This window comes from Artibeus jamaicensis, unplaced genomic scaffold, assembly GCF_021234435.1.
Source record: "Artibeus jamaicensis isolate MK-2021 breed Jamaican fruit bat unplaced genomic scaffold, CSHL_Jam_final contig_432, whole genome shotgun sequence".
NCBI lineage: Eukaryota > Metazoa > Chordata > Mammalia > Chiroptera > Phyllostomidae > Artibeus > Artibeus jamaicensis.
Genome location: NW_026521828.1, coordinates 13,457,441 through 13,479,341, shown reverse-complemented (window position 1 = coordinate 13,479,341; position 21,901 = coordinate 13,457,441). Strand labels below are relative to the sequence as shown.

Below are 21,901 nucleotides of genomic sequence, written 5' to 3'. Positions count from 1 at the left end.
ACTCAGCACCCGCCTCACCCCAACACTGGGCTTGCTTCTTCAGCTCATATAAAGTAAAAGGCGGAGGGGCCTCTGTGGCCAGAGAGCGGCGAGCAAGGGGCTAAAAGGAGGGGGGTCCAGTGCCAGCCATTTAAAAATGTCCTGGTGGCAGTGAGGGGTACCAGAGTCCCAGTCTAGTTAGTTGGGAAGCAGTGACATCCCCCCAAAGCCCCCAGTTGGGCTGGCCCCCACCTCAGGCCACAAGAAGCCACACCTGGACCAGACACAGGAGAGGTAAGAACCAGTGGTAGATGTGGGGCGTACCAAACGGGGGTGAGGGCTTCCGGCATCCAGGAGCGCGCTATGTCGGAGGTCTGGTCCTTGTTCTCTCGCTAACCCACCCTGTGCCTTCTGCCTGTCTGAGCCTCAGGTCCCCCATCTGCACAGGGGCTGGACTTGATGGTCTCTAAGTTCCCTTCCTGCCCTGACAAGATGGGCAGAGTCCGTGGTCCCGTTGGCATCAAGGACTTCTTGTGGTTGAGACTGAGTGAGGGTGGGAACAGAGCAAGTGGGCAGTGTTAGCATCTTGCCAGTCTGAGCTGCTCTGCTGTGGCCAAGTCTGGGCCCATGTCCCTGGCTTCTCTGCACACAGTTTTCCTTCCGTGTTCTTTGAGGGTTGATTTCACAGCTCCAAGAGCTGGGGGCTCCTGGCAAGGAAAACTGTTTTCCAATAACGGCTTCAAGAAGCAAAGCTGGAAGAGAAACCCCGATCAGCTCGGGCTCTGGCAGACCGGCAGACAGGCGGGAGGGCCAAGGGACTGGCTGGCCACAGCCCCGGGGCAGGCGTGATGGCTGAGAAATGCGGCTTGGGCTGCAGCCCCAGCTCTGCCTCTCACTGCCTGGCCCTGTGGCCTTGGGCAGGTGCCCTATCCTCGCTGACCTACAGTTTTTCTTGGTACCTTGAAGCTGCTGGATGACCAAGTATCCACGCAGAATGTGGCATTTGAGTCCCATCTGAGCCTAAAGTGCAGCCTCGAGAACAAGCTCCGGCCACAGCTGGGGCCCAGAATAGACCTAGTCTTCCAGCGTCAGCCTGTCCAGCATCCTCACCTCCCTCCTCTGGTCACACAAGGCCCAAGGCCATCATGGCCAAAAGGAGACTCTGGAACCCAATTGCCTGGGTCCAGTTCTGGCTTGTTTACTTCCTAGACAAGTGACCCAGGTGTCCCTGAGATGAGTCTGCCCTTAGACCGCTCATCTCAGGGACACCTGGGATGAGTCCAAGCAGGTGACACCTGGGATGAGCCCATAGCCTGTGCAAGTTTTCGGAGATTGAGCCTCAAGTGAGGAAAGGGAGCCGAAGGGGATCTGACGCAGGCATGGACCCAGGCGGCCTCTGGTGGGGAAGGGGCTGATCTCTGGGTCAGGACAGCAGCGTGGGGTGGGGACAGAAGAGACAGCAGAGAACTTCAGGAGGGTGAAGTGGTGGCTGTGGGGACTCAGAGGAAGGCAGGAGATTCAAGATGGGCATCACGGGAGGCAGGCCTAGGAAGAGGCAGAGGTCTGAGGCCAAGACTGGGAGACAAGTGGGCCACATCACTCTTCTGAACAAGCTTCGGCCACAGCTGGGGCCCAGAATAGACCTAGTCTCCCAGCGTCGGCCTGTCCAGCACCCTCGCCTCCCTCCTTCTGGTCACACAAGGCCCAAGGCCATCATGGAGACTCTGGAATCCATTTGCCTGGGCCCAGTCTGGCTTGTTTACTGCCTAGACAAGTGACCTTGGGCAAGTCACTTGCCATCTCTCAACCTCAGTAGGGCGTAGCTTGGACCACGGGTCCCAAAGTGCGGTGTGTAAACCACTGCACATTCACCTGCTGACAGGAAATCCGGGACGGGGCCCAGGCATCTGCACTGTAAGCTCCCTGAGTGATTCCCAGGCACGTGGACTTTAGGGAATGCTGTGCCACCAAGCAACTAGGGACCATCGCAAACAAAGCCGAGGCAACTGAATGCACAGAAAGAGGGCCCTGGCCTACGCCACCCAGAGAGCCGACGGCAGAGCTGGAGCGGAGCCGGTCTCCCTGCTCAGCCCAGGCCTCCCTGAGGTGGCAGGGACAGGAAAATGAGATGCGATGGTGACGGCCCAGCACTACCCAAGGCCTGAACACGAATTAACTTGTCTGATTCTCACAACAGCACTGTGAGGTGGGTGCAATTATTATCCTTATCTCCACTGTGCAGATGAGGAGATGGAGACACAGGTTAAGTAGCTTGCCTAAGGTCACATACCTCACCAGTCCTTAAGCCTGGACACTGCACATGTCCCGCTGCCCCAGATGCTCTTTCCACGGAGGTCTCCCACCTCCTGCCCTGCCCCTGGGCCACCTCACCCTGGAGGTTCCTGGTATCCTCAAGGCACCAATGAATGTCTGCCGGATTTTCCTGGTGCTGGGCTGAATCTCTTGCATCGTCGTTTAATCCTCCCAGGACAGCTAGGAGGCAGGAGGCAGCATCATTCCATCATCCCTGGTTTATAGGGCAGAAAACCCCTGGGGCTTACCCCAGGCGGCACAGCTAGAAAGCAGCAGAAGGAGTTCAGACCCAGTGTGCAACCTGGAAGCACTCACTCTCAGCCTTCCCCCCAAGGCCGGGCTGAGAGCAGTGAGGAGGCATTGCCACCCCCCAGAGGCTGGGGGCGTGGCCGTGCCAAAGCTTAAACCCAGGTCTTCTAGTTCTAAGGGGACCGCCCAGCCTTCTGCTCTGCCACTTCCCCAGGACCGGAGAGAGACTGCTTGTCTCCGGTCCCTAAGAGCCACAAGGCAGCTCTTTGAGCAAAGCCAGCGCTTTCCCTGCCTGGCCAGTTCTCGGGAAGGGCTGACACACGTAGCCCTAAGGAACAGGAAGTTCCAGGCCCAGTGGCACCACGGACTGTGTGAGCCTGGAGGGACCTGGGGGGACGGTCCCTGAGGTCCTCACCCGTGGGCTGTGCCTGGGCCTGCCTCTATTGCAATTTTCCAGCTAGACAGTCCCCCAGGGCTCAGGGCCGTGGAGTTGCGCAAAGAACTGTGATAAAGCCTCTTTCTGATTAGTGTTACTACGGGCACTTTCGTTCACATCTCCTAGTGCACAGGAGCCACAGCTTCTCGGGGTTCATACCCAGAGAGGGATGACCGGGTTCTGGGGTGCACGCCTGGCAACGTTATAGAGGAGCCGCGTGTTGTTTTCCAAAGTGGCTGAGCCAAGTCACGCAGCCTCCAGCAGTGTGGGAGCAGCCCCTCCTTGAGAACACTTGAAATGGTCAAATTTCTTAGAGTACGTGGGTAAAGTACTTCATTTTTTTACCCATTAAATCTGTGGGTAAAGAACGTAAGGAAGACACAAAAATGCCGCCACACCCTATCCGCCCGGGTCTCTAGAAAGTGCCCTGTGTGTGGACCGAGCTGCAGAGCGAGCGCCCTGCAGGCACTGAGGCGGCAGGGGCACTGCCCAGGGGCCCCCGCCCCCAACCTGGTGGCATGCAGTGGCCACGGTCCAGTCAGTGGTCACCCGTAGGACGATGTGCAGGAATTCGGGTGAAAGAGCCCTCAGTGGCCGCCACCTCCTACAGGCCTGTCTAGACAGGCCCCGCGGGGCCTCACCACACATTTCCAGGGCCGGCCCCTTTCCCTCTTGCAAAAGAGGCTTGTTGGTGGCGACGCTTCACCACCAGAAACCTTTTCTCCAATTCAAAACATGCCTGGATAGACAGCAGGAACCACCCATTCTCGTGGCCTATGGAGACCACTTCGCTCAGGGCCATTTTTGTTCGGGTGAGGAAATGGAGGCCGACTCCAGAGCCGGGGGTCTGGAGATGCAGGGCAAATCCCGTGCCCAGGTGAGGAGGTGAGCAGGCAGGGAGCAGAGCACTCCTGGGATGCGGCTGAGGAGCGCAGGAGGCTGGTTGCAGATGTCAGAGGAAAGTCAGGCTGCTTGGGTTTGAGTCACAGATCCGCCTCATACCAACTGTGTGACCTTGGGTGGGATAAGCACACCTGTCTTGTTAGGGCATTGAGCTGTCTGATTAAACGAGTAAAACCTCAAACAGCCCTCAGAACAGTGACTGACACACGGTAAGTTCTCAATAAGAAGTAGTTGCAAAAATGCGAATATTAAAGGAAGCTTCTTGGTGGGGCGGGGAGTGAACCGTACTGAGCTCCAGCTCTTCTTTCCACCTGAAGAGGGAATAAACTGCTCCTTCGAAAATAGTAGTTGGGCCCTGGCTGGTGTAGCTCAGCAGACTGAGTGTGGGTCTGTGAACCAAAGGGTCACTGGTTCGATTCCCAATCAGGGCACATATCTGGGTTGTGGGCCAGGTCTCTAGTAGAGGGTGCAGGAGAGGCAACCACACATTGATGCTTCCTCCCTCACTTTCTCCCTCCCTTCCTTCTCTCTATAAATATCTTTTAAAAAAAAAAGTAGCACATATCAACTCTGCCCACGCCCACACGTCCGGTCCCTTTGCCCACTCTTGGAGGTAAGAATCATTATCCCTCTGGAAACCTAGAGGCTCAGAAAGGTTTAGTCATGTGCCCAACACAGCTTGTAAGAGGCCGAGCTGGGACTCCAAGCCCGGTCTGGCTCACTCTAGAAACCATGTGCTTGCCCTCTAGCACCACCCCGTGAGCAAGAACTAGCCCTGGCTCCACCCTGCCTAGTAGGAGCAAGTTCTGGGCAGGGGCTGCTGGAGCCCGATTCTCCCCTTCTGATAAGGGGGTGGGCAGAGCTCCCACCCCACCACCCAGGTCCCACCCCCCAAGCCTGTTCAGAGGCAAAAATGGACCCTGGCAAAAGGATCCTTCTGGCCAATGAGCAGCCAGCCCTTAGTGCAGCTGAGTCCCTGGGGGCCTCAGCAGTCGGGGGCTGCCCCTTGCCCCACACGGCCCGTGGAGCTTCGAGGAAAGGGCGGTGGGCAGAGGCCAAGGCTGGAAGGAAGGAGCAGCCTCACCCTGGCTCCCCCGCCACGAGCCCATATCAGCCACAAACCTTGGGCCCCCTCCTCAAAGACCGTCAAAGACCTAAGCCACGGTCAGAGGAGAGGAAAGCTCCAAACTGGAAGACACATGGACCCCACAAGCTCCACAAGGACAGTGCTCAGCTGCACACATGGTTTGGAATAAAAGGGAGACAGGTCAGGTTACCCCATGCACTGCAGTGGGTGCAGACTCAGGGAGGAAAAATCTGGGGTAGGGGTGGGTGGAGTAGCAGGGGGCACACTTTGGTGTTTTGTTTTGTTTTTTAAGAAATTTTGTTTATTTATTTTAAGAATTTTATGCATTTGTTCATTTATTTGTTTGTTTATTTTAGAGAGGGGGAGGGAGGGAAAATGAGAGGGAGAGAAACACCAATGTGCCATTGCTTCTTTCACGTCCCCCACTGGGGACCTGGCCCACAACCCAGGCATGTGCCCTGACTGGGAGTCAAACCAACCACTCTTTGGTTCACAGGCTGGCACTCAGTCCACTGAGCCACACCAGCCAGGACTGGTGTTTTTTTTTTTTTTTAATATTTATTTTATTTTTAATTTTAGAGAGAGGGGAAGGAAGGGAGAAAGGGAAGATCAAAAACATTAATGCGAGAGAGAAACATCAATTGGTTGCTTTTCGTACATACTCCAGGGGACCAAACCTGCCAGTCAGGCTTGTGCCCTGACCAGGAAATTGAACCAGGAACCTTTGGTTTGTGGGATGAGGCCCAACCAACTGGCCCACCCTGTCCAGGGGCACAGTTTGGATCAACAGAGAAGAAGGACGAAGGCCTTCCAGGTGGAGAGCTCTGTTGTCAAAGACAAGGGGGCAGGACCGGAAGGACATTTTCAGGAGAAGAGTCCATTCGGTTGGAACCAGGGGTAGGTCTAGAAACTTCGTGAGGTCCAAGGAGTGCAAGGTGGGACAGGCCTGGTCATGAAGTGGCTTGGATGGCCAGACATCAGAAGGTGGGACAGGTTGGTTTGGGGGGGTTGGCATCTGTCTCTGGGAGAGAGTCCCTGTCTTTAGCCTGTTTGTCCCCTTCCCCAAAGCACCATCAGGCCAAGAGCTGCGCTGCGGGGCAGAGACCTGGGCATTGGCGACTCTGAGATGTAGAACGGGAGGCCTTAGGGTGGGGTCAGGAGGGTAGGGAGCGCATGGGCTGCATCACCATCTGAAGAGCTTTCTAGGGAACAGGAATTTATTCTTTCTACCCCCAAAGGACAGGGCGTACAGCCCTGGAGAGGCAGGCAGGTGGCAGCGGGCTGTTAGGAAGGAATCTCCGGGAGTCTTATCCAAAGAGAGGTAGTGCAGGGATGCAGTGAGCTCCCCGTCACAACAGGTATGCAAGCTCAGCAGACACTGTAGAGACTATAGAGAGAAGTCAAGCATTAGAGGAGGTTGGGCTTCAGGCCTTTCCTACCACCAGACAGGGACTTCACATCACAGCCCTAGCTGCCTTGGGACAATTGTACGGGGCTGAGCTACGCTGCCGCCTGAATGTCAGATTCCCAGCGAGGCATCTGCCCTGGCTGTACACGGGGGGCCTCCAGGGACCCCACTCCCTCCAACTTCCTTTCACCCCACTGCTGTCTTCTGTCCTTCCCAGGGAACACCAGGGAGACCTGGAGCCTGGCTGTGGGGCTGGGTCCCTGGGGAACATTCAGCTGATGGCCTTCCACCCAGCAGGAATGAGGCAGAGGGGACCAGGGTCCCTGAGAGCCCTGTTCACACGCCCCAGAGAGTTTACATGGAAATTCCAGGAGGGTCACAGGGAAACTTAGAACAGATGCTTTATTTTTGTCCCTTTTCTTTCCTGTCCCTCAATCCTCCTCTTTGGACTGAGTCACAAAAAAAGACCAAGTGTGGAGAGAGGGGGTGCAGGGCATACGGGGAAGGAGACCAGGCAGGGCCTGGGGAGGTGGGCAGCTATGTGGGACAGGGTGGAGGGAAGGGCAAAGTCAAGGGGACAGCCAGGGCAGGTCTGGGCAGGGTCCTGGGCAGTGGGCACAAATGTAGATCTGGCCAACAGGCATTCTTGGACACTCAACACCAGAGCTTCCTGAGCTCTGGGTTCAAACTGGAGTCCGAGAGTCAGCCCAGGTTCCCAGAATTGACAGTGTCTGAGGACTGGGGCTACCAGGGACCCTGGGCACTCAGCCGACTGCAAAGCAGCAGCGTAGGACTCGATCCCTCTCGTTCACCCCGGTGAACCTGGTGCAGGCTTAATACACTTTCCTGGTGTTGAGTCCTAAACTCAAAGTGCCACAGTCCTGGTAGAGAGGGAAGTCCTGTCAAGAGCACCTTCAAGGCCACATCTTGTGTTGTGGATGCAGAACCCACAACCAACACCGCCACCCTGCCAGGGTGGCTGCCAGACCTGTGTGTCCTCCCTTCTAGTCAGATGAGACCATGGTATTGTCCTTGCAGCCAAAGGAGGGGGACAGAGAAGAGATGGGTGACCTGCCAGAATATAACTGTCTTTAGGAGGGAGTCAGAGGACGAAGACCTATCTTGAGTTCTGGCCGCTGTGTCTAGGAAGGCCCTTTCCTGGCCACAGACGGTCCCCAAAGTTGCCAGCTGCTGCAGATGGGAGGCTTCCTGCAGAAGGAGCCCGAGGCTGGGAGGGAAAAGCCTTGGTTCTCCTCCTGGCTCTGCCCCAACTCTCCATATGACCTTGAGCATGATCTTGAACATAAGGTCCTCTCTGGCCTCTGTGTGTCCAGTGAGGACCTGGACCCAAACAGCTCGGACAGGGATTTCATCCACGATTTATCCCAGTCTCCGGTTGGACCTGCTCTCTCTCTGTTTTGGTCCATTGGCACAAGGAGGAGGCCAGGCACTGCAAGAAAAAAACAGGCTACAGATCCCTCCCTGCCTGGAAGCAACACCCTCTATGTCCAAGCTTTGCTCTCCAGCCTTGAAATTACCAGAGAGGCAAAAAGATGGAAAGGCCCTTAAGATCACCCAGCCAGGGAATCCGAGACCAGAGAGGTTTGGCAGATTGCTCAAGGTCACACAGCAAATCATGCACAAACTGGAGGTGGGCCTTGGGTCCCCTGAAGGTCAGACCAGGGCTCTCTCCACTGCCTACCCTGCCCTCCAGAATAATAGACCTGGGCACTGACTTACCTTGACACCTCAAGCCCCTACACAGGGAGCCTACAGTCTTTACTGCTCTCTGGGACTAGGTTTCTTTTCCTATCAAACAGAAAAATGGGGTGGACCAGATGTGTCTAGGAGCCCTGCCACCCCAACACTGGGCCTCTAGTGTTGCTGCCTCAGCCCTTTCTTCACAAAGGGTGAGGCCACCCGGGCCAGGAAGTCCTACCAAGTCACAACCCTCACCCAGCCCTGTCCCACCCCAGACCCCAGAGCTGGGTTTTATCCAGAACTACAGGCTCCGGCCCGGCTCTCCCTTGAAGATCTGGAATTTTCGTACCATAAAAGGGCAAGTGTGCCTCTCTCCTTCCCTGCTACCAGCCTCACTGGGGGAAAGGCTGACTATTTATAGAAAACTCCAGGGTTTGCTCCTGAACTCAAGACGGAGCCTGCACCAGGCAGGCCCCCTCCCCACTGCCCTCACCCACCTTCTCTCTTCTTCCCTTTTCACCTGTTGTCCCCTCTTCCTTCCCTTTATCTTCCCCTTTCTGCCTCTCTGTCTTGCTCCCACTCCATCAGTCTCTCTTCCTTTGTCCTGTCTCTCTCCTCTCTGCTTCCCCCTCGCTTCTCCCTTCCGCCCAAATCTTCTGAGTCCCTCCCCTCCCCCATTCCCTTCCTTGGACCTCGTTTTTGGTGGTTGGTGAAAGAAACATATCTGCACCCCCACTCCCTTCTTAAACACTATTTACAACATAAATTCCAAACATCCGCCATCTGGTTCTGGGAAGGGCCAAAAGATATTTGGAAAAGGAAGTCATGATTATTCCATGTTCAAAGCCAAAGGAACTTAAAGGCTCCCCTCTCTCCCTCCTTCCTGCAGGGCCCCTTTGTTAAGATCGGAACCATTAGGATTCCTCCGTGAGTAGAAGGGGCCGGTCCCGGCTGGGCCTCCGACAGACAGCATCACCTTGAGCTCCTTGCTTCTTCTCTCCATGCCTCAGTCTCCTCTTCTGAACCAGCACTAATTAGTGCATGAAACCAGCACTGATGCTCAAAGACATCAAGTCCTGCTGGTCCAGGCCACTTGGGCTGCTTTGCACGGAGCAGTAGGGGTGGGATGGGGGCAAAGGAAGTGAGAGGCAGCTAGGAGAGCTCCAGGCTCAACACGTACTGCCCCATGTCTGTTTGTCTGCCTCTCCCTCTCTCTTACCAAGCAGATTAGGGGAACTGGGTAGGGTCGACCATCCCCCCATATTTGACCCTGGGAGGACTCTGGACACCTGAAGTCCCATCTGCTCCCACCATCAGGATGAGGCCCAGAGAGGGGAAGACACTTGTCTACAATTACACAGCACAGCTGCAGGGGGCCTGGTCCAAAGCCACTGCTCTTCCCATCCAACATGTTCCCGGAGAAACCAACATCTGTGTTATGCAGAGGCATCACTCAGGCCCCGCCAGTGGGGACCCAGGAGTGCCCAGATCTTTGCAAAGTAGACAGAAAGGAGAACTAACCTCTTTATCGTGGGGTCTTGTTTTGTTTTTTAAGCAGACACCATGCAAGGGAGAGATTCTGTGGGAAAGAGGCGTAACAACAATGAAAATGAGACATCCCCTCACGTCTGGACACATGCAGCCCTTGCAGGGCCCAAGTGGCCTCCACTTTCTCTGCTCACAACCCCCTCTGTGTACAGACTCACACACACCTGACAAGGCGCCATGAGATACCGACTCAGGTTGTCACTCTGTCAAAATGATGCTGGGAACTGTCTGGTCTTACAAGGGAGCCATGAAAATGCACAGTGGGCCTCCTGGGGCCACTCCTGACCCTGACACTTACGTAAGTGCTGCTTAAAGGAGTGCCGTAACCCCCGGAGCCTCAGGGTCCTCATCTGCAACAGGGAATAAGAGTGGCACCTAACTCACAGGTGATCGTAAGGAGCAGGTGAGAAGACCAACACAGAGTAAAGAGCTGTGCAAGCATGAGAGCGTCCAGGGAGTTAACTGTCACGCCCAGCCTGTCAGCTGTTCCTTGATCATGCAGGGTAAGCCTGATGGGTGGTAGCTATCATCACCGTCTCCGTTTTCCCAGTTTTTGTTCTCACTGAAGGTCAGGTCATAGGGATACTGGTTCCTACTCTCACTCTCCCAGAGGCCCAGCTACTTCAAGCCGGGCCCCGTCTGAAGGGGGCCCCTCTGTTCCCCTCTTCCGGCCCCTCCCTTCCCCTCTTCCCCCTTTTCCTCATCACTCTCGTTTCCACCTCAAACTGCATTCCCAGGGCTTGCTCAGAAGTCCCCAGGCAGCAACCTTCCCTGGGGAGGAAACGAGGAGCGTGTGAGGCTGGTGAACTCGACTGGGGTGTCAGGGGGATGGGCGGGCACTCGGGAACAGGAAGCCCAGAGAAGCTACACACAGAGCGGACAGGGAAAGGGCCCTCCACGGTGACTCCCACAAACGCCTCCATGTCTTCTCTGGGTGCCACTTCGGGCCTTTGCCCATCCTTCTCACCTCTCCCTGTCCCTGTGCGCATAGTGGAGGTGGCAGCCATTTCTCATAAGCTCACTATGCACCAGCAAGCGTGCTTGCACTTGACATTCTACTTTCACAACTGTGAGGTTGGAAGCCACGGCTCAGAGAGGTGACCCCATTAGCTCTAAGATCAAGCAGCTAGTGAGTGTCAGGGTGAGGCTCCGCTGCAGGTCAGCCTAGCTCCGGGGCCTGGGTCTTTTCTCTTCATTCCAAACACAGTGGAAACCCTAGGGCCCTGGAGCCCAGGAAGCACATCAGCCCTGGTACGTGCACTTGCATCAAGGAGCCAAGGAAGGTCACTGGGCAAGGAAGCCCCTCGTGAAAGAACACGTGGGTCCACGCATCTGCCCGGAGCCCCAGCCTCAGCTCTCCCACAGCAATGCCATCTGGCTCACAGATGGGGCCCAGCCCCGGCCCCAGCCCCTCATGTTTCTTGGAAATGAGCGAGGCCAGAAAAGGGCACTGGGGCTTCTGCAATGACCATGGCGACGTGAGCTTTGTTTGGTGTCCATCGAGCCAGCTGCCGCCCAAGTTCAGGAGACAGCTGGATTGAGCACGAACAGCCTGGGGTTCAGGCTGGCCTCTGGTGCACGCCAGCAGATGGCCCTGGGCACCTGGTGGAGCCTCTTTGAAGATCACTAAGCAGGGAAGTTATTTCTACCTCCAGTGGCGGTTGTGAGTGTCCCGGAGTCACGGGAAGGAGTTTTATGCAGGCTGCAAACTGTGCGCAGCTGGAAGCTGTCACAGGTGGCCCAGGGCTGTCCCTTCAGTCTTGGCCACAGTGTTAACCCCAAGTTTTGATCTACCCCTAAATGGCTCTTTTCCAATGTGTGAGGCCAGAGGTGGGGTCTGAAGGGCCTTTGGGAAATTTCCATCAGCCCATTCTTTCACTGATAGGGCCTGGCTGTGCTTGGAGTGGGGCGGGGCTCCATCTCCTGGAGCTTGGAGCTGCTCAGGAGACCCCTTTTGGAAGCTAGGCAGGCCAAGCGGGAACAATGGCTGCCTGGGGCCTGAGAAGCAGGCTCTTGGAGGCCTGGAAACTCTCAGCAGGTTCAGCCGGACATTTCCAAGGGTCCAGCAGCAACCTAGATCCACCCTCAACCCCTCGGGGCCTGGCATCCGGTCAGAACCCCCAAAGGCCACAGGGCACCCCAGCATCCGCTGACAGGTTGTACCTTTGTCCCTTTCAGGAAAGGACACAGTGGAGCAGGAACCGTCCCTACCACCCTGATGCTGAAGGAACAAGCGCGCCAAGGCAGGGCCTCCTGAGGGTCAGAGAAGGGCAGACACCGGGCCTGGAAGTGCAGCTGTGAGTGCTCCCCACCCACCTACCCCACGCTCACCCCAGCCTGACAGTGCCCCCGTGGTAACACCGGTCCCTCGGGGACTCCCCAACCCCAGCCCTCAGAATGACCTAGAAACCAGGCCTCAGGGTGGGGAGAGCTGACGAAAGGCCCCTACTGATTGGTAGGGGGTAGGCAGTTTGGGGCTGTTGGGTCTGGGTTGTAGAAGAAAACGAGTGAGACCAACGGAGGAAAAAACAGCCAGGGGCCAAATATCCACTCTGCCTCCCGACGGGCGGTGCGAAGCCCTGCTGCCGCAGAGGAGGCAGGACTGGTGGGGAAGGGGCGATGCCCGTCTTCCCAGGGAAGGCACAAGCGGGGCCAGGCTCTGGAGACATCTGGACGCGGGAGAGGGAGCCTGGTGACGACAGAACCAGTGCACAGGGCTCTGACGGGGCCCGTGAGGCCAGGTGTATGTCCCGGTGACCGTCGCGAAACCACGGCCGTCGTTTTTACCACCCATCATGTTCTTCCCATGCTTGCCAGTTTTCAGCGCCCTGCGCAAGGTGCAGGCAGGGTGGTGTACCAGCTCCGTAAGACAGGTGGGCAAACTGAGGCCCGGGGAGATGAAGCAGCTCACTCAGAATGGCACAGATAGTCCACTGCAGACGGGCATCCTCTGGCACCAGATCTCATGACCGCAGAAAAAGTGGAGAAAGACTTGGAGGCGAGCAGAGGAGGCCAGGAGCTGACGCTCTGGGGATGGGTGACAGGCGCAGGCCTGGCTGACATAACGCAGCACACCTGTTCCCCTCCAAACACCCCACACGTGTGTGCAAACGTGCAGCCCAGCACGGCACACACACCCTAGCCAGCAAGCCTCTGAGACTGCATCTAAACAAATTGGATTAGGAGGGCCACAGGCGCCTCCTCCCCCCACTTCTCCTGCTCAGACACTGAGCAGGCCTGCAGAGCTGCCAGCTGCGGTGTCTCGGCCAAGCTGACAGCCAGCCTGCAGCCCCCACCCACCCACCCCCGGGGCCCCCGGAAGACGGCCGGGGTCTGAAAGGATGCCACGATGATGGATGGGCTGAGGGAGGCTCCAGAGCTGGCTTAAGAGCACACAGGATGTTAGTGCTCATGTGAGGCTCATCGCTGAGCTTTTCCCAGCAACCCACCCCCACCTCCCCTCCTGCCCTCCCCTCCCGCTTCTCCCACGGTCTCTGAAGCTGGAGCCCAGGCCCTGACCGGAACCACCCTCATCTTGGTCCCACAGCTGAACTGACCAGGGACTGGCCAGCTCAGAAGGCGATGGCCTGGGGGATGAGACACAGAGGGAAGGAGGAACTTGTGCACAGAAAGAAAATGCCATTGTAAAGGTGGCATCTCGGTGCTTTCTCACCCTTGTCTTATTCACTCCTTAGAGTGTGACTGGCAGTTAGGCAGCTGTGCCCACAGCACAGATGGGGCCCCTGAGGGTCATTTAGTCACTGGCTCCACATCTCTCCCTTCCTGAGCCCTGACTTTGCACCAAGCCCTGGGTCGGGGTGGTTAGGGACCCCAGGATAAGCCACTGCCCCCATTGCTTAATGGAACAGTGTCCTCTGGGCTGGGCATGGGGCACTGGGGCCTCCCTGGTCTTCCGGGGTGTCGCTACAGGAGGATCCCTTCTCCATGTGGTGCACACAGGTAGTTGCATATTGCCACCAAGAGGAGCCTTAGCAACCCTCCCATTCGGGGCACAGACCCCAGAGTCAGACAGCCCCAAGTTCAAATCCAGCCTTGCTCCCTTTTTGCTAAATAGCCGTGGTCCACTCAGCCTCTCCAAGCCTGTTTTCCCTTCAGTGAAAGAGGGACACACAGCTGCCTCCTCAAGGAGCTGACCAGGAGGGTTAGGGAGGGTCTTCCACACCCTCATCCGGCACAGAGAGGAACAGAGACAGGAGTGGGAAAGGCTTGGCCAGGGTCACACCGTGAGCTGGAGGTGAAGCCAGAACCAGGTGGGTTCCTTCCTCTCCACCCCTTGTCCCAATAAAACTCTCCCCATCTGGGCCACTGCAAGCAGCCCAGAGGCCACAAGGAGCCAGGTCATATAAGTAACTGTGGGGACACATCCTGGGCTCCGCCCTCCACCCTCAGCCCTGCCCTGGCCTCTGCAGCCCCAGGGCCCCCAGGTGACCAGCAGTGGCCCCCAGCCCTCATTGGCGGGAGGGTCGGGGAGCCAGCACAGGCTCCCAGCCCAGAGAGGCCTGGCCATATAAGGGAAGGAGCCAGGGAGGCCTCCTGGCTCCAGCAGGCGAGAAAACCCAGACGGCCACTGTTTATTTTCTCCTTCCCAGCCTCCCCAGAGCTTCCCGGCAGAAGACAGCGGTTCCCCCAGGCTGGGATACATTTTCTGAAGACTGTGGGGAGCAGAGAGCAGAAAAGGGCTCATCCTCTGGGAGCAACCCCCCAGCCTGCCCACAGCTGACACCAGGTAAGATGCTGAGGTCACCTATTCAGCTGCCTCCTTTGACAGAAAGGGAAACAGAACTGCAGGCAGGAAATGCACCTGTGATAAATGACTGAGCCAGTCAGTGATAGAACCTGAGTGTCCCAAGTGGCCCCTGCCTCCTGACTAGGGACCCAGAGTGAGAGGGGGCCTCTTGTGGGGTAAGCGAAGTAGGAGAGCTACCGAGGTCCTTCTCAGCGAGGTCTCATTTGAAGGAGACAGGGGTCAGGGCCAGTGCTGTCTGCCTGCCAGGCATGTACACAAGCCTCAAGGGAAGAGTTCCAGGGACTAGGGAGCCAGGTCCTTCTAGCCCACCACACCACCTCCTCCTCCAGGAAGCCCTCCCAGTTTTCCCCAGGGGCAAGAACCTCTCTGTCCTCTAAGCTCTCTCATGCCACCCAGGTCTGTCCCCTGTTTGCCTCGCTTGGGGCATTGTCCTTCCACTTCAGGCTGAATGCACTCCTCCAGGGCAAGGATCCCATCGAGTTTATTCTCATCTTGTCCTTGGCATGTAGATGACAAACTCAGTTTGCGGAATGAACAGGTGCAAGGGTTAGACCCCAAATGCAAAGGATTGGAAACTGGTCAGGGAAGAAGATGTTGAGCTTAGAGTTATAAATGGGGGCCCTGGGGCTGGCTGTCCTGAGTTAGGTGTCCCAGCTTGGCTCCCAGCTCCCTGCCCTCAGAACATTCCCTTCCCATGGAGCCTTGGGGACGGACAGAGATCAGCACAATTAAAACACTCAATAAATGACTGTTCTGAGTGCGGCTGCACCAGAATGGTTTTCCTAGATACAAAGGAACAGAACAGGCAGCCTGTAGCCACAGAGGAAATGGAGGTGAACCCCTCCCCTGATCAGAGGCTGTGCCTCAAGCCCTGTCCCTGCGTCAGAGTGACTCCGCAGGACCGTGGGACTACCCGTCTACTTCCTGTTCCTACACCCAGGAGAGCTGCTACTCCTGCTGCGATATTCTGAGTCCAGTGGGACCGTGGGACGTGCTGGAAATAGCCCTCAGCACTCCCCCTCACTCCGTTCCCGCTGGGCTGTCCCCTCCCCTTCCTGGACCTCCTCGCAGAGGCCAGGAGCGCACCTTACCAGCCTGACACCTCGGCCGTTCTGCAGATCGCACAGGCCGGGCAGGGCTCCCCAGGCTGCAGTCGCTCACATGCCCTTCTTTAAATCTTTTGCCAGATCTGCAGGCAATCGTATTTTAAAATTTAAGATGAATAATGTTTATACCTCACTATAGAGAGTTATGTAGAGGGGAACTGGAAAACAGACCCTAATCAGGAGAGAAAAAAGAACTCAGGTAGCGGGATGAAACAGAGTTACTTCACTTGCCCTGGGGTGGTGGCTGGCCAGGCCCTGGGCCTGCGGCTGATGAGCAGGAGCCAGAAAAGTGTCAGAGACGAGCGAGCACCCAGCTGAGGCTTTGTCCGCACTGGGAGACAGGACTGTGAGCGAATGGACAGACCTGAGTCACTGTCTTCCAAAGTTAGGTAGTGCCGAGGCCACGGATGCTCCGCCAAACCGCTCGCTCCCTGCAATGCACCCGGGAAGTAGAAGGTGGTTTTGATGAAAGGGCTTTGGGGAAAAATTGAGCAGAAGGCAGGGGCTGACCTTATCGGCCTGGTTCCCGGGAACAGATGATCACTGTTCTGGAGCAACCCTTCCTGACTCCTCACTGAAACCTCCACATGGGTCAGGCAAGCATTTTCTCCCCCAGGGCTGGTCGGGGCGTCTGAGAGAGGAGCGCGTGGGCTACCAGGCCTCCCAAGGCTCATCCTGACGTTGGAATCCCTCCCCAGCCAAACGCAGTCCGGAAGGAGTTCCCACAGGAAGAGTCCCATACTAGAGGCAGGCAGAACTTGGCCTCACGAAGGGGCTGCCGCCTCAGGGGGCCTGGGGGACTGACCTACCCCTAGTGGTACAGCAGGGGAAACACTCTTCAGGTCGGGCCTGACTCAGACTCCTGCTAGAAGCATCGGACACACTTTACGTTTTAAGGTTGTGTTCTTCTCGCTCCCTCCCGGCCCTGAGGAAGGGTCGTCCACCCACTTTCCCCCTTTAGACGTCCCTGAAAATGCACGTCATCGGACATGGAGGCCACCACCGTGGGCAACCAGAAAAGCAGGAGGGTGCTCTTGGGGTGTCCTGTGATCATGGGGGGCGGGCAGGAGGAACGCAGAGAGGCTCTGCTAGCCCGGTCTGATGCTCTCCCCCAGCCAGATCTGAAGAGGAAAGGGGACCGCCTACAGGGACATCAATCGTTCACCAAATGGCATTCATTCCCTGGGCCTGTCAGCATGTACAAAGGCCTCAGCAAGGCCCAGGGACAACCCCAAGTTAATGAGATGTGGGTGCTGTCCTCAGGGAACTGGAGGTGCAGCCCCATCGGAGCCATGTGCAAACAGCCTGGGCACTAGCAAGAGAGGAAAGCCACCCAGCCATCCAACAACGCTCTGGGGGTCCGCGCTGCCTGGACCTGCTTTTGGTGGGAGTGCCGTCGACAAGGCCCCTTCCCTCGAGGGCGGGCCATGTGGCCCACGAGTGGAAGTGGGATTGAACAAAGCAACTGTGGTAAAGAATTAGAAAAAGGGCACAGGATGTTTGAGGACATGACCGGGGTATGCTGACGTCCCAGAAGGTCGGGAAGCAACCCAGAGGAAGGGGCCATCGAGCAGACACTAAACCCACAGAGAGGAGAGGGCCAGGGGAGCGGCGTGGCCCCTGGGAGCCAGAGGTGGTGAGTGCGGGCCTCCCTGGAGGAGTGTCCAAGAGGAAGAAGGCGGCTGTGGCCAGGTGGGGCAGGCACCCTGGCCTTTGGTGAGGGTTTCAGAATCAAGCCCGAGGGCAGCGGGAGTGCTTTCAGGAATTAAGGAGGGGAGCAATAGGACCCTATTTGCATGTTGAGAAATTACTCCGGGGGTTGTCAAGGAAGGATGGGTGGGAAATCTGGGGGTTCAGGGTCGTAGAGGCAGGAAGACTGGGTAGGAGGCCACAGCAGATGATCAATCGTATCAAATATCAAATTCCATGACTGCTGCTTGGCTGGGATACACAGAGCATGAAGGAGGCACGTGGGGTCAACCTATTGGAAGACTCCATTTATTGAAACGTCTAGAACAGAACAGGCAGCTCTAGAGAGAAAGAATGTGGCCTGCCCAGAGCTGGGCTGATGGGGATGGGAAGGGCGAAATAGTAAGAGGTTTCTTTTTGGAGGGAGGAAATATTTTAAAATCGGCAGTGGCGATGGTTGCTCAACTTTGTGAAGGTATTAAAACCTCATTTCATTGTGCACTTTAAAGGGGTGAGGGGATCTTCTTGCCATAAAGCTCTCTGAAGAATAAAACAGAAGGCACGTTGAGGCTTGGTCCCAGAGGGCGCTAAAGCCTGGCCAAGGGTGGGGCACACAGGCCGGGCAGGCGGTGGGGCCGAGGCCCCTCTGCCGCCCCTCCCTGGCCGAGGCCGGACTCCCCGCTGCAGCCCGGCGCCCTGTCCCCAGCCTGAGGTGCAGTGCTGCATCTCTGGTCAGTTGGGAGTCTGAGATGAAGCACTGTAGCTCGGGAAGGGAGAAGCTGTTCTGCCACCTCACTCCTGGAAGCGGGAAGAGGTGGTGCTGGGGGCACCAGGAAGGACGGACGTTTCCACTCTCCATAGTGCCAGCTGCTTGTGCGGAGGAAGCTTCCGGACTCACACCCTACCCATGCCACCACCTGCTTCGCGATTCTGGGCAAGTCCCAAGTCTCCCAGGCACTTTGGCCTGTCTGCCTGTAAGACAAGGTGTTGGAGCCTTCAGGGGGGCCTGGCAGGCACCCTGCCTCCACCCCCGGCAGACACTGCTCATCTGCTCAGGTGTCCATCCTTTAGGCGCTTAGACGCAGCTTCAGAATCCTTCTGAGCACTAAGTCCTATGAATGACTCAGCACTGAAACCCACTCCTCATTTGTGGATTGCACCAAATCTTTCAATCCCCCAAATAAAAGTCCTGGGCTTTGGGTCCGGCTCTTCACGCCTAGAGCTCCTACCTGGCTCCAGGCCATGGCCTAACCCAGTCCAGTTGTCTCACATGTCTGATGTCTCTTAGGGGCTTCAGACAAGCAAGAAACAGCCGAGGATAATCCCTGGGCTAAGCACAGTTTTATGTGACCTCCCAGTAAGCTTGGGAGGTGGCAATGTTATTGACCCATTTACTAATGAGAAAACTGAGCTCAGTTAAGTAACTCACCCAAGGTCACACACATTGTGTTGAGTCAAGGTTGTAGCCTAATCTCCCTGCTTTCAGATCTGTATCCTTTGCCCACTACTAGGGACAGGGGACCAGCTGGTGAACATAATAAATCCTGCTCTGCTCTTGCCCTTACATATTGGGTCACTTTTAGCGAAGGCAGACCCGGAGACTTTCCCTCAATCCTATTGTCTGCCTTCTTCCTCCCTCCCCTCCCCCCTACCGCCCCAAATTCTATGTATCTCATGGGGTCCAGTAGCTCCCGCTCTATCCCATTCCACGACTGAAGAAAGCTGAGGTTAAATGCCTTGCGGCTGCAGGTCACCAGCAAGGAAGCTGTCCAACAGAGACCAGGCCCCGATGGGCTCCACTGGTGTAGAGTGAAACCCTCCCTGTGGCTGGAGACTCAGGAATGTGCACAACTCACGGCTGTCCCGGGGAAGGGGCTGGGTTGCAGCCGGTTGCTGCTCCGGGAGGTAGCCTTTGACCACCAGGAAAGTACCCGCCAGGGCACTTGAAGTTCCAGTCGCTACGCCCCCTGGAGCCACATCCTGCGATCCGCGCGCGCATCCGTGGCTCCTGCAGACAGGCTGCACTGCACGCAGAAGAAAATTCCAGCTGGCCCGCAGGGACGTGCCCGGACCCTGGTGCTGAAGGCCTCGCTCTCACCTTGTCCTCACGGTCCAGTTTTCCCAGGAATCCCTTAGATGCTAAGATGGGGATTCCTGGAAATACTGTTCTTGAGGTCATGGTTTCACAGCTGGATCCACCGCCTCCCACCCCGGAGCTGTCCCCGCGGGGCTCGGCGCAAGCACCGCGCTCGGGTCAAGTGGGCCGCTGTGCGCTGGAGGTAAGAGGGCTTGGGGACTGAGTTGACCTTTAAGTTGCTTTTCTTTCCATTTTGTCCATTTCGTAACATCCCTGGGAAGCTGGATGTGGGAGTTTCACCAAGGTCGCCCTCGTGGGAAATTAGTCCCGGCACTTGGCTGAGCCGGGGCTGGACCACGACACCAGGAAGCACCCGGTTCTTCCATCTCCACCGACTCTCGCCACGCTTCCCAGCAGGCCACATGGTAGGGGCCACAGCATCCTATCTACGTGATTGATAAACTCACAAATGCACACAAATGTATTGTAAAGTTTATGCAATCAGTTAAGTAAACTGAAAACTCTAACTCTTACTTCAGTTTGGAATGCAGGCACAGAAAAATGAAAATTTGTTTCAAGGTAGAGTAGACGAAGCTCAGAGCACCCCCTTGAGGGGATGCCTGCCTCAACCCACTCCCGGGACACGGGCTCTCCACACCCTCAGCCCTGCACACCTGCGTGCACACGCACACGTGCACGTGCACACGTGCAGACTGAGACTCCTCCCTCTGCCCCAACCACCTCTGAGCCAGTGGAAGCTTTAGCACCGTCCATCATCTCATTACCAGCGGTGCCTCCACTCACAGTTCTCTTTACTTCCACACCCTGGCTTCTCTTCAAAGCTCCCTGAAGGTCAGGGTCATTGATGAGACTCAGAGAGGTGGAGTGACTGGCCCAAAGTCGCCCCGATAGCAACAGGGAGAGCCAGGATTCATTCCAAGTGCAGTAGCCTATAGCAATGCCTTCCCCAAAAGCAAAAGCTACAAGACTGAAAAAGAAGACTTTCTGGACAGACCTAGGGTGTGCTAATGACTGAATGCTGAAGACTGAGAGTGGTCCAGGTGCCGAACCAGAACTTTCTGCAAACTCTTCCTGGTCTTGTCATGCGGTTGATAGAGACAGTCGGTGCCAGGGCCCCAGAATACTCACTTCGGGGCACGGTCCCCAAATTCCCAGGTGTCTCCCACACGTGTCTCAGACTGTCTTCTTAACAGACCTCATACACAGAGCCTGGAGCTAGCCTGACCATGAAGAGATGTGACTTGGTCCTAATAATGACAATAAATAATGACCATAATAATAATAGCTTCCGCTCACTGACCGCTTACACTTTCCCGGACAGTGTGCTGAACTAACTCTCAAGCTGAAATCAAATCACGTCTGTGTTGACACTTTTCAGCTGTCCCGGCCCCGCCCCTCCCACCGACCTGGGGGGCAGGGCTGCCTCTCCATGACTTTCTCTGGGGGAAAGGGTCAAATATGCAGTGTCTCCTGTGTTCTGTGACTACAATAAAGTGCCGGACCCTCGACTTGTGTCCTGTTTCTTCCTGGGGACACGGCACAGGGTGCGGAGGAGACAGGGAAAGAACCCGAGGGCCTCCGTGCAGTCTGTTAGGCTGATCACAAAGGAGCACAGCCCGGGCAGCTCCGACGGACAGGTCCCTTTCTCCCAGTCCTGGAGGCTGGACGGGACTATGATGGAGTCTCAGGGTCGATTTTTCCTGAGGTCACTCTCTTTGCCTTGTAGAGGGGCTGTCTTCTCCCTGGGTCTTTGCTCTATGCCTGTCTGCCTGCATCCCGACCCCTTCTCGTGAGGACACCAGTCACGCTGGATTAGGCCCCACACTAATAACCTTATTCCACCTTAGTTATCTCCTTAAAGACCCCGTCTCCAAACACAGCCACTGCTCGGCCCATAACACAGCCCCCCCCCAGGTGACCCACAGGTGACTCCACGGGCCCCCACACTTCCAGAGGCCAGCACGGAAGCAATGAGGACCCACACTGGGAAGTCGGTCAGAAGCCCCAGGACAGGGGGCTGCAGCAACAGGGCTGGGGATGCCCCACTGCGGTGGGGGAGGGAGGGAATCAGAGGAGGGAGGTAAGGCCCACGGGGGTGGGACCAAGACAGGAGCTGAGAAGCACTCGGGGCCTGGCCACACAGCCGCTCACCTTTCATCCCCAAGGTGTGACCAACCAGGTTAAATAGGAAAGCATCTTAAATCACACCCCGCATAGGTATTAGGGTTCAGAGTGAGCTCTGGACTGTAGCTGAACCATAGGCGTAATGGCCAACACGCAGGGATATTTGAAACACAAGTACCCCACCTTAGGCGTGACCATCTAAATTTCAAGAAAAAAAAACAATAATCTGACAACCTCTTATACGATGATAATCAGGGTCACAGGGGCTCCCCATATCTCTCCTTTGCGCCCCAGAACAAGCTCAGAGGAGGGCCTGTGAGCCTGCACGTCACAGCTGAGGAGCCTGAGGTCCGGCGAGGGTAGCACTGTGAGGACAGACTCCTTCACGTGCACAAGGGTGCGCATCTGTGCTGCCCTTGCAGAATTTCAGTGTGGAGACCATCCCTCAACACAGCCCTAAAGTAGTAACAGTTTCAAACACATCCCTACATG

The 21,901-nt window shown here is 56.5% G+C and overlaps 1 long non-coding RNA gene across 1 annotated transcript; it reads left to right on the top strand.

Annotated features, from left to right (window-relative positions):
- The first annotated feature begins 92 nt into the window (after window positions 1–92).
- Window positions 93–20,793, top strand: LOC119061367 (uncharacterized). The gene is made up of 3 exons (XR_008391762.1): window positions 93–273; window positions 11,803–11,921; window positions 14,235–20,793. It is a non-coding gene; the product is annotated as an uncharacterized LOC119061367 (long non-coding RNA).
- The last annotated feature ends 1,108 nt before the right edge of the window (window positions 20,794–21,901 follow it).